We start from the raw sequence: 12,390 nt of genomic DNA on the forward strand, positions 1-12,390 counted from the left end.
CTGATGAAGCGGGATTGTGCCCGTGAAACGCGTAGCAGTATTGTATAGGAGTATGTGAATAAATTTTCTGAATCACAAGCAACAGCATCGTGTGTTTCTGAGTGGCAGGTCCACCGCCGCCACCTGAAGATTTTAAATGTTTTAGCATATTTTACTCTGTTGGCGCCTCTGTACATCTTTACGTCTTGTATATCAAGACGTTGCTTGCTCATCAAGTCAAAATTTCATAGTTTATGCTGGTCTTGCAAAGTGCTCGTAACCCAAGTTACTCTCAATCCAAGGTTTTACTGTAATTGCTTTTTTCCTCTTAAAAATGTAAGATAAAATAGGCATTATACTGATCTTGCGCTGCAACAAGCACAGAGCCAGAGACATCCGAACAACTGATCTATTGATGTGTGTCCACTGACAAAGTATTGTAGGCACAGTATTGGCACAACAGATAGACAAGTGGTATTTCTGTAACATAAATCAGAAATGGATTCTTCCATGTTCTTCTCACTTCATTGTTACTAGATTGAATATCTGTCAGAAGCAACTATCAATTTACAGGAGTATTTCTCATGTCCTGCTCTATGGACCATGAGGTGGGGGGGGGGGGGGTGGACGCAGTATCCATTACTGATATTCAGCAGTTGTCCAACTGGCCACAGCCATTATTAATAAAATTTCGTTTGAGACAGCTGCAAACGCAGAAGGGCTGTATATGCTGTACAATTTAACATATTTTAAGACCACCTCTACCAAGAATGTTCCCTGTGTACATCAGCCCCTGATCCAACTCAGCACGTCAGAAAGCTATCCGCCTCAGCACAGAGCTGCCAGGGGGCAATTCTCCCCACCCACCTTGTGCTCAGTGGCGTAGCTAAGGACCTTGGCGCCCCAGTGAAAGTTTTACATTGGGGCCCCTCAAGCATTCTATACATAATTCATATGGGGCAACAAAACCTGCAAGGATGTCCATGGTACTAAAGGTGCAAGCAATGGATGGGGAACAGTTAAGGTTTACCACTATTAAAAGCATCTATAGAAGTCATCATTACCAGCACAGGACCAATAAAGAGCTAATAGTGCTATCGAGGGAAGGCCCCTTGGGGCTCCTCTGGCCCAAGTGCGGTTGCAACTTCTGCATCCCCTATTGCTACACCACTGCTTGTGCTGCTGTCGTGCACTGCTCCATCAGACCTTTTCCTCTCTGCATAGTAACATCACTAAATCCTCAGGTGCCAATTCAGGGTCAAGGCTGTTCAGACATATCACTAGCGTCCAGGCTAGCAGTGTGTCTAAACAGCCTTGGCCCTGAACTGAGACCCAATCAACCAACCACCCAAACACAGCACTCTCAGGAAACACAGACCTAATGAACCAAAACAAACAACCCACAAACACAGCATCACTGCCACCCTCCCTCCACAAACACAGCATTAGCTTCCCCAAACAGCGCAGCCTCAGCATCCACTAACTCCCAACCTCTAGAGGGTGAAGTGGTGGCAAGTTTGACTGTCTCCTCCATTTGCTGCTGCAGTTTGGCTGTTCTAGCTGGCAGGTTTCACATGTGCTCCACTGAGGTGATTATGAACAGTCGAACAAAAGCCTGCCTCCTCCCAAGACAAGCACCACAGCACTGCCTGCACAGCTGAAGACAGGGGCGTGGCTTGAAGTTTGCAACTCCTGAACACAGGAAGGAGGAGGAGAGGAAATGTTTTTGCCAGGGTGGTGTCGATATGGCCAGCCCACCTGGGATGATGACCAGCACAGCCCACATACACACGTGCATCAAGTGTGCTATATGTACAGTCCTGGCCAAAACATTTGAGACTGTCAAAAATATTGGAAATTAGTAAAGTTGGTGCTTAAAGAGGAACTGTAACGACAAAACGGCCCCTGGGGGGTACTCACCTCGGGTGGGGGAAGCCTCAGGATCCTAATGAGGCTTCCCACGCCGTCCTGCGTCCCTCGGGGGTCTCGCTGTAGCCCTCCGTACAGCCGTGACGCAATATTTACCTTCCTGGCTCCTGCGCAGGCGCTCTGATGGCTGTCGGCGCCGAAGTAGGCGGAAATACCCGATCGCCGTCGGGTCTGCTCTACTGCGCAGGCGCAAGTTTCCGGCGCCTGCGCAGTAGAGCGGACCCGACGGAGATCGGGTATTTCCGTCTATTTCCGTGCCGAAAGTCGCCACAGCGCCCCCGCTGGAGCCAGCAAAGGTAAATATTGAAGCTACAGTCGGCTCTGTCGCCGGCTGTTCGGAGGGCTGCAGCGAGACCCCCGTGGGACAGAGGACGGCGTGGGAAGCCTCATTAGGATCCGGAGGCTTCCCCCACCCGAGGTGAGTACCCCCCAGGGGAGGTTTTTGTTGTTACAGAGTCTCTTTAAGTTTTTATAATAGCAATTTGCATATACTCCAGAATATTATGAAGAGTGTTCAGATGAATTACATAGTCCTTCATTGCCATGAAAATTAAGTGAATCCCAAAAAAACCTTTCCACTGCATTTCATTGCTGTCATTTAGGCCTCTTTTCCATGAACTGTTGAGCTGTGTGCTCAGCAAGCAGTTGCCAGGCAGCATTGAGCAGTTACCAGGCAGCAGCAAGCAGTTGTGAGAGTTTTAGAGGCATTTCACTGCCTGTAAACAGTTAGTGGAAAAGAGGCCTAAAGGACCTGCCGAGATCATTTCAGTAATCGTCTTAGGGCTGGTTCAGACGGACGTTTGTGCAGCGTTTACCGCCAGCGTTCGGGGCTTGGCGTTAAACGCTCCCATTCAAGTGAATGGGAGCGTTTGTACCAAGCTTTTACGTGCGTTTACACGAGCGCGGTGTCCAGGTCCCGATTTTCCCTGGCGTTCAAGGAGCCCCTGGAAGCTACATGTAGCTTCCAGGGGCGGTTAACCGCGACGGGTAATGTCCCCCTAGGGGAAGAAAAAACGCGACCGCATCCGAACGCAACACGAACGCTGCTAAAAGCCTGAACGCATCACCAACGCATCACCAACGCAACGCCAACGAGCGCAACGTCTCTGAACGTCCGTCTAAACCAGCCCTTAGGCCTCTTTTCCGCGAACACAGCTCAACAGTTCGTGGAAAAGAGACCTCACTCAGGTGAGATTGTTGATGAGCACAAGGCTGGAGATCATTATGTCCGGCTGAGTGGGTTAGGCCTCTTTTCCACGAACTGTTGAGCTGTGTGCTCAGCAAGCAGTTACCAGGCAGCAGTGAGAAGTTACCAGGCAGCAGTGAGCAGGTGTGAGAGTTTGAGAGGCATTTCACTGCCTATGAACAGTTCGTGGAAAAGAGGCCTTAGAATGGCAGACTTGACATGTTAAAAGGGGGGTGATGCTTGAAATCATTGCTCTTCTATTGTTAACCATGGTGACTAGCAAAGAAACGCAGGCAGCCATCATTGGGCTCTATTCACAATGAGTTACCGCATGAGTTAAATTAGGTAGTGATAAACACCGACCAAAATATCTCCATTTTAAAATTCACAATTTTTTTTTTCTCCCTAAATTACCTCATGCGGTAAAAGTGTGGTAATTACCTCTAAATTTATCTCCAATTTGAGATTCTCAATTGAAAAGTTGGTGTTAATTAAGGATTTTTTTATCACCTACAAATGGTAGGTGATAATTTTCACTTCCCTGCTTTTGGCCTTCAGGATGGAGCCTTTTGAGCTTTGTTTGCTCGAGTTTACGTCAATTTTACATAGAAGGCAGAGAAGACAAGTGTGTAATCTCAAGGCGCACTTCCAGACCTTGTACAGTCCTTTAGATGATTTAATAGATGCCGAGGAGGAACTTCCTCTCTGCTCTAAAAGATAAGCAACAGCATAATTACCTTTAGGCTGCTTTCACAGTGGGACGTTACAGGTGCACGTTAGAGCAGCCTGTAACGCAGCCCACCGCACAGTAATGAAAAATCAATGGGCTGTTCACAGTGCCCACATTGTAACGCTGCACGTCAAGAGAACGTACTGCATGCAGTACTTTATATGCGGCTAAGCCGCGTTAGACTGTTTGCACATGCTCAGTAGTGTTGGAGGAGGAGGTCTCCCCTCCTCCTCCTAGGCCAGCCACATGGCTAATTAATATACACCGCACGGTGTGACGTGCAGGGTTTACTTCCTGGAGCGGCCGCTCTGTGCGGCGATTGGCCGGCGGGACCACGTGATGCCGCATGCGTCCAAGAGTACGCATCACGGACGCCAGAGTGAGCTGCACAACGCGGCTCACTCTGACGTCCACATCCAACACCACCAGGCGTTGCTTTAGGGGCACGTTATGTGACCATAACGTCCCCTAAAACACAACGTCCTGGTGGGAAAGTAGCCTTAACAAGAAAAACATACAGCTAATACAAATCCAGCAAAAAATCTCAAGTGTATGTACTTCCTGCTTTCATGGAAGCAGACACAGGGTTAACATCCTGTGTTTACACATTAGCTGCTCTGCTGAGGCAGCCAGCTGGCACAGATGAGAGCTAAAATTACAGTAATTATTCACAGATGAGGGGGAATTAGAAAGGCTAAATTATATACATACGGGGTGCATTTCTATATGTTTTCCTTCTGTCCTGTGCAAGAGTTAAGGTCCCTTCTTTAAATGTGACAGGCTTTCCTGGGTTGTCTCTGTGTAATGGGTGACAAGTATATGGGCTGCCCTACATGCAGCCATATGCGCAGATAATAGGGGGAATATGGAGGAACTATGAGGAGATAGGAGAACCCTGGATAATGAATGGGATATACTACATCAGAGGTTCCCAACCGGTGTGCCGCGACACATTTATGTGTCGCGGCAGCACCAGCTATGTGTCGCCGCTCTCTGCTCCCCCTGCTCGTCTGGGCTCTCCCCTCCATAACATTGCGGCGGTGGCTGGCAGCGGCGGCGGTGGGCGGGACTTACCTCCTCCAGTGTACCGGCGAGTGGACGCTGTGCGTGCGTGCTTGCAGCTAGTCTGGTCTTCACTAGACCAGACTAGCTGCACTTATAGGCACAGCGTCCACTCGCCGAAACACTGGAGGAGGCAAGTCCCGCCCGCCGCCGCAATGTTATGGAGGGGAGAGCCAGGGAGAGGAGCCCCAAGGTGAGGGAAGTGGGGGGGGGGAAACGTCCGCCCTTCCCCGCTGCTCTACCCAATGCTCCTCTCTGCTGCGCTGCTCCGCTCCAGCTGGGGGGCCACTATACACCTGGCTGCATATACTGGGGCCACTATACACCTGGCTGCATATACTGGGGCCACTATACACCTGGCTGCATATACTGGGGCCACTATACACCTGGCTGCATGTACTGGGGCCACTATACACCTGGCTGCATGTACTGGGGCCACTATACACCTGGCTGCATGTACTGGGGCCACTATACACCTGGCTGCATGTACTGGGGCCACTATACACCTGGCTGCATGTACTGGGGCCACTATACACCTGGCTGCATGTACTGGGGCCACTATACACCTGGCTGCATGTACTGGGGCCACTATACACCTGGCTGCATGTACTGGGGCCACTATACACCTGGCTGCATGTACTGGGGCCACTATACACCTGGCTGCATGTACTGGGGCCACTATACACCTGGCTGCATGTACTGGGGCCACTATACACCTGGCTGCATGTACTGGGGCCACTATACACCTGGCTGCATGTACTGGGGCCACTATACACCTGGCTGCATGTACTGGGGCCACTATACACCTGGCTACATGTACTGGGGCCACTATACACCTGGCTACATGTACTGGGGCCACTATACACCTGGCTGCATGTACTGGGGCCACTATACACCTGGCTGCATATACTGGGGCCACTATACACCTGGCTGCATATACTGGGGCCACTATACACCTGGGTACATATACTGGGGCCACTATGCACCTAAGCACCCCTCATTGTGCCTGCAGCATCATCAGATTGTTACTGAGCCCCTCATTGTGCCTGCAGCATCAGCAGATTGTTACTGAGCCCCTCATTGTGCCTGCAGCATCAGAAGATTGTTACTGAGCCCCTCATTGTGCCTGCGGCATCAGCAGATTGTTACTGAGCCCCTCATTGTGCCTGCTGCATCAGCAGATTGTTACTGAGCCCCTCAGTGTGCCTGCAGCATCAGCAGATTGTTACTGAGCCCCTCATTGTGCCTGCAGCATCAGCAGATTTTCTGAGCCCCTCACTGTGCCTGCAGCATCAGAAGATTGTTACTGAGCCCCTCATTGTGCCTGCAGCATCAGCAGGTTATTACTGAGCCACTCATTGTGCCTGCAGCATCAGCATATTGTCACTGAGCCCCTCATTGTGCCTGCGGCATCAGAAGATTGTTACTGAGCCCCTCATTGTGCCTGCTGCATCAGCAGATTGTTACTGAGCCCCTCATTGTGCCTGCAGCATCATCAGATTGTTACTGAGCCCCTCATTGTGCCTGCAGCATCATCAGATTGTTACTGAGCCCCTCATTGTGCCTGCTGCATCAGCAGATTGTTACTGAGCCCCTCAGTGTGCCTGCAGCATCAGCAGATTGTTACTGAGCCCCTCACTGTGCCTGCAGCATCAGCAGATTGTTACTGAGCCCCTCATTGTGCCTGCAGCATCAGCAGATTTTCTGAGCCCCTCAATGTGCCTGCAGCATCAGCAGATTGTTACTGAGCTCCCCACCATTGTGCCTGCAGCATCAGCAGATTGTTACTGAGCCCCTCAGTGTGCCTGCAGCATCAGCAGATTGTTACCGAGCCCCTCATTGTGCCTGCAGCATCAGCAGATTGTTACTGAGCCCCTCATTGGGCTCTATTCTCAATGAGTTACCGCATGAGTTAAATTAGGTAGTGATAAACACCGACCAAAATATCTCCATTTTCAAATTCACAATTTTTTTTTACCTCATGCGGTAAAAGTGAGGTAAAAGTGTGGTAATTACCTCAAATTTATCTCCAATTTGAGATTCTCAATTGAAAAGTTGGTGTTAATTAAGGATGTTTTTATCACCTACAAATGGTAGGTGATAATTATCACTTCTCTGTTTTTGGCCTTCAGGATGGAGCCTTTTGAGCTTTTTTTTGCTCGAGTTTATGTCAGTTTTACATAGAAGGCAGAAAAGACGAGTGTGTCTAATCTCAAGGCGCACTTTCAGACCTAGTACAGTCTTTTAGATGATTTAATAGATGCCGAGGAGGAAATTCATCTCTGCTCTAAAAGATAAGCAACAGCATAATTACCTTTAAAAAAAAACATTTCTTTGTTACAGCTGATACAAATCCAGCAAACAATTTCCAGTGTATGTACTTCCTGCTTTCATGGAAGCAGACATAGGGTTAACATCCTGTGTTTACACATTAGCTGCTCTGCTGAGGCAGCCAGCTGGCACAGCTGAGAGCTCAAATTATAGTTGTGATTATTCACAGATGAGGGGGAATTAGACAGGCTAAATTATATACATACAGGATGCATTTCTATATGTTTTCCTTCTGTCCTGTGCAAGAGTTGAGGTCCCACTTTAAATGTGACTGGCTTTCCTGGGTCGTCTCTGTATAATGGGTGGCAAGCATATGGGCTGCCCTACGGTGGTCAAACAAGCTTTATTTCCGTACATATTACTGACAGTTTTATCACCTGTTTTATCACCTGTTTATCACCTGTTTTATCACCTGTTTTACCGCACTTTTATCAAACATTTATCACACTTGGTACATTTTTAGTGAATACTCACTTTTTTCACTATTTTTAGTGAATTATCACTGGAGGTAATTTTTCACCCAAAAAAGAGTTACCGCACATGGTTTTGTGAATAGAGCCCATTGTGCCTGCAGCATCAGCAGATTGTTACTGAATCTTTTCTATCATACGGGACGTGTCATGTATATCTGAATGTTTGGCATGATGTGACGTGTCACGGATATCTGAATGTTTGTCGTGATGTGTCACGACCTGGAAAAGGTTGGGAACCACTGTACTACATGATGGACAAGTAGGACACACCCTGCTGGGCGACGCCCAGGGGAGAGAGGAAATGCTCAGTATATAAGACTGTGAGTTAAGCACGGCATGGCATTCAGCTCTGATAGGGGCTATATATGCTGACAGTTATGTGGGGCAGGGGCACTGTATATGTTTGATGCACAGCACTGTATAGCGGAAAATTGTATACTTACCTGACGGTAATTTTCCTTTCCAGATGTATCCATGGCAGCACGGTCGGGTAAAGTCCCCGCCCACTTGACCCCTATAGGACCTACCTATAAATTTCTCCCTAGACTCCCCCCCTACAGTCTTCTTGATCCGTAATCACCGAATCTTCAGGGAGGGAGCCCCGTGCTGCCATGGATACATCTGGAAAGGAAAATTACCGTCAGGTAAGTATACAATTTTCCGCTTTCCATATGTCTCCATGTCAGCACGGTCGGGAGATAACTAGTAAAAAATACACAGGGAGGGATGAGGTGCAATGCTGAACAGAAATTTAATGTTACTTCACATCACTTCACATTTAACACAGAAACACCAAAATTTAATGATGAATTTACTGCTGGATCGACCCTGTAATGTTTCATGAAAGTGTGGATGGTCGTCCAATTGGCTGCCTGACAAATTTTGTCTGCTGGCACTTTATTAAAGGCAGCCCATGATGCTGCTAAACCTCTTGTCGAGTGTGCGGTAATCTGTTTAGGGGGAGTAAGACCTTTCCCCCGGTATGCACATTGAATCGTCTTTACCAACCACTGGGCGATAGTCCTTGCTGTAGCTGGTTGGCCTACTCTATATCCACAAGGCACTATGAACAGTCTGTTTGTTTTACGAAGTTCCTGCGTTTTGTCAAGGTATACCTTTAGTGCCATTCCTACATCCAGCGGATGTGGGTCTGAATTGTTTTCTTCTCTGAACGTTGGTAAAGTCCACTGTTGGTTGAAATGATATGTGGAAGAAACTTTTGGAATAAAGTGTTGTACTGGTCGAATCACTACCCTATCGGGGTAAAAGGTGAGGTAGGGTTCCTCACAGCCTAAGGCCTGGAGCTCCGATACCCTTCTTGCCGATGACATGGCTACAAGGAACGCTGTTTTGTAAGTCAACTGGAGAAGTGTGCATTTGTCGGTTGGAAAATAAGGAGATTCGGATAGCATATTTAACACTAGTGGTAGATCCCATTGAGGAAAAAACGCTTTTAATGGTGGTTTTTTCTTCATCACGCCTTTCAGGAATTGTATTACAAGTGGATGAAAGGCCCATCTTTGGTCTGTAAGAGCTGATAGGGCAGAGATCTGAGTCTTCAGTGTATAATAACTCAAACCTTTGTCTAGGCCCAGCTGTAAGAACTTAAGTATTTGAATTACTGACGGTTTTGTTGGATCAAAGTTAGCTGTTGTTGCAAACTCCTGGAATTTTGCCCACACTCTTTGGTATGCCGCTCTTGTTGATGGTTTTCTTGCAGTCAGAATTGTGTCTATGACATCTGGTGGACAACCTACCTCTTCCAACTTCCCCCTCTCAACTTCCAAACTGCTAGGTTTAGTTTGGATGGATTGGGATGACAGATTGGCCCCTGAGTGAGTAGGTTCGGAACTTGTGGGAGGCGTAGTGGCTCCTGAATTTTCAGATCCCATAGCAAGGGAAACCAGGGCCTTCTGGGCCAGAATGGTATGACGGCTATGAGTAGCACCTCCTCCTGACACAGTCTGAGTAGTAATCGATGAATCAATGGTATTGGAGGGAAGACATATGCTGTTTTGAATTTCCAAGGTGTTGTCAATGCGTCTGTGGCAATTGCTGCTGATGATCGGTATCTCGATATGAAACTTTGACACTTGGTGTTGCTCTTTGTAGCCATCAGGTCCACCTGTGGGGTCCCCAACTGATTGCATATCTCTAGAAACACTTGCTCGTTCAGTGACCACTCGTTGTTGTTGAATGCAGTCCTGCTCAGAAAGTCTGCTGTTATATTCTCCTTCCCCGGTATATATATTGCTGACAAGCTGTTGAGACTCCTTTCTGCCAGCTGGAAAATCGGGGTGACTTCTTTCAATAGTGTTCTCGACCGGGTACCTCCTTGCTTTCTTATATAGGCCACCGCCGTACGATTGTCCATCTGAAGTATCACATCTCTCCCTATTAGCTGATCGTGGAACACTGTTAGTGCTTGAAATGCCGCTCTGATCTCCAGCCTGTTGGCTGGTACCATTCCATGTTGACCCTTCCATATGCCTTGAATATATTGGTCTTGCAGGCATGCTCCCCAGCCCTTCTGGCTGGCATCTGTAGTAAGAATGATCCCCAAGGGCTGTTGGATATTTAAGGGAGTAGATAGATTTCTTTCTTTCGTCCACCAGACCAGACTGTTCCTCATTTGTTGCGTGACCAGAATCGATTGTTTCATATTCTTTCCGTGCCACTGAGAAAGGAATCCGACCTGCCAGAGTCTGGAGTGCCATTGTGCCCACTTGACCATAGGAATGGCCGAGGTCAGAGTTCCTAAGAGGCTGAGACATTGTCTCGCCGAGATCACTGGGCAACATAACATATTCCGTGCCAGTTGAACTATTCTCTGTAGTTTTTGCTGTGGTAAACTGACTGTGTTGAAGTTGGTCTGGAGACGTGCCCCTAGATAGACAATGTCTGTTGAGGGTTCTAGTTGACTCTTTTTGAGATTTATTCTCCAACCGAAACTCTGCAACTGTTGTATTAAAAGTTGTCTGTGTTCCAGTATTTGACTTCTGTCTTGGTGTAATAACAACAAGTCGTCTAAGTAATGGTAGAGCCTGAGGCCTTTGAGCCTCAGAACTTCTACCAATGCCAGGACGATCTTTGTAAATGTCCTGGGGGCTGTGCAGATCCCAAAGGGAAGGGAACGGAATTGTAGGTGCATCTCCCCAATCGCGAACCTGAGATATTTTTGATAGTTCTGGTGTATTGGTACATGGAGGTATGCATCCTCCAAGTCTATTGATATTGCCCAATCTCCTGGTCTTATCACTTGAAGAATGGTTTGTAAGGTCTCCATTTTGAATCGCTGTAGATTTATAAACGAGTTTAGTCCTCTGAGATCCATGACTGGTCTCAGATCGCCTGTCTTTTTTTGGACAAAAAAGAGGGACGAATAGACTCCTAGACCTCTCTCCGCTTTTGGGACTACACATACTGCTTTCTTGAGGATTAACTCTTGCACATACTTCAGTAGTACTATCCTCTTTTCCGTATTGTTTGGAATGTTTGTTGCCTTGAACAAGTCCGGTGGTTGTTTTACAAATTTCCAACGATGACCCTGGGTGATAGTATCTATCACCCAGTGATTCCGTATGTGTTCCGTCCAGACGTCTCCGAACACCTGCAGTCTTCCCCCTACTGGGCACATCTGGACGGACTGTACATCAAAAAGACTTGGTCTGCGAAGATGGCTGGGACGTTTTCTTCTGTCTGTTTAACTTCGACAATGAAGACTGGGAACTCTGCCAATTTTTTTTATAATCTCTGAAGGGGCGATTTCCCGTTCTACTCTTGTACCTGTTCTGGAACGTAGTTCTCTGATAATTCGGTCTTCTTGAGTTACGGTCTTGAGGAATAATTCCAGATTTTCCACCGGTAACCCGTCGTATAGCAGTGTCCATTTCCTCACCGAAAAGACTTTTGCCATCATATGGTATCTTGCACCAGTCCTGCTTGGAGGTTGCATCTGCCGACCAGCTCTTTAGCCATAAGGCTCTTTTCGCTACCACTGCGTGTAACATCGCCCTTGCCGAACATCTTAGTATATCAACTGCAGCTTCTCCCATGAAATCCGCGGTTAGTTTGATATCATCAAGTGCCGCAATTATCGTTTCCTTATCAGCGTCCGAACGCAGAGCTTCTTCGATATTATCTATCCATGATTTCAATGCTTCCGCAATAGAAGTTAGTGCAATTGCCGGTTTGCAGGCTCCACCTGCTGACGTATACGTCTTCTTGAACTCCGCATCTATTCTGCGGTCTAGAGGGTCTTTAAACGAAACCGCATCTTCCTTAGGTAGCGTAATATGCTTGGCTAAACCTACTACTGAGGCATCCACTTTAGGCGGTTCATCCAACGCTGTCAACTTATTTTCCTCCATCGGATAGAGTTTACCTAAACGATTCGTTAAGACTGTTTTCTTATCTGTTTTTTTCCATTCATCTAGAATGACTTGCTGTATTGCTGCTATCAGAGGGAAGGGTTTGGAGGACTTTTTTAAGTGCGCATAATATTCCTTTTGATTGCTTGAGGTTGACTCCTGCGGATCGTCATCCTGCCACTCTATAGCTTCTCTTACAGAAGCTATAAAGGGTTGCACCAAATTGAAGTTGAAGCCGACCTCTGGCTGATCAGTCTCCATATCTTGTGACTGTACTTGTTCCACTCCTGAAGGCAAGTCCTCAGCTTGTGTCGGACGTGGAAGCGGTAA

General features: G+C 47.5%; 1 protein-coding gene across 1 annotated transcript in view; it reads right to left on the reverse strand.

Annotated features, from left to right (window-relative positions):
• Positions 1 to 12,390, reverse strand: part of RFXANK (regulatory factor X associated ankyrin containing protein) — a 78,607-nt gene that overhangs the window by 34,616 nt on the left and 31,601 nt on the right. The gene's annotated exons all lie outside the window — the stretch shown is intronic.

The sequence above is a fragment of the Hyperolius riggenbachi genome, chromosome 1 (assembly GCF_040937935.1).
Source record: "Hyperolius riggenbachi isolate aHypRig1 chromosome 1, aHypRig1.pri, whole genome shotgun sequence".
NCBI classification, from domain to species: Eukaryota; Metazoa; Chordata; class Amphibia; order Anura; family Hyperoliidae; genus Hyperolius; species Hyperolius riggenbachi.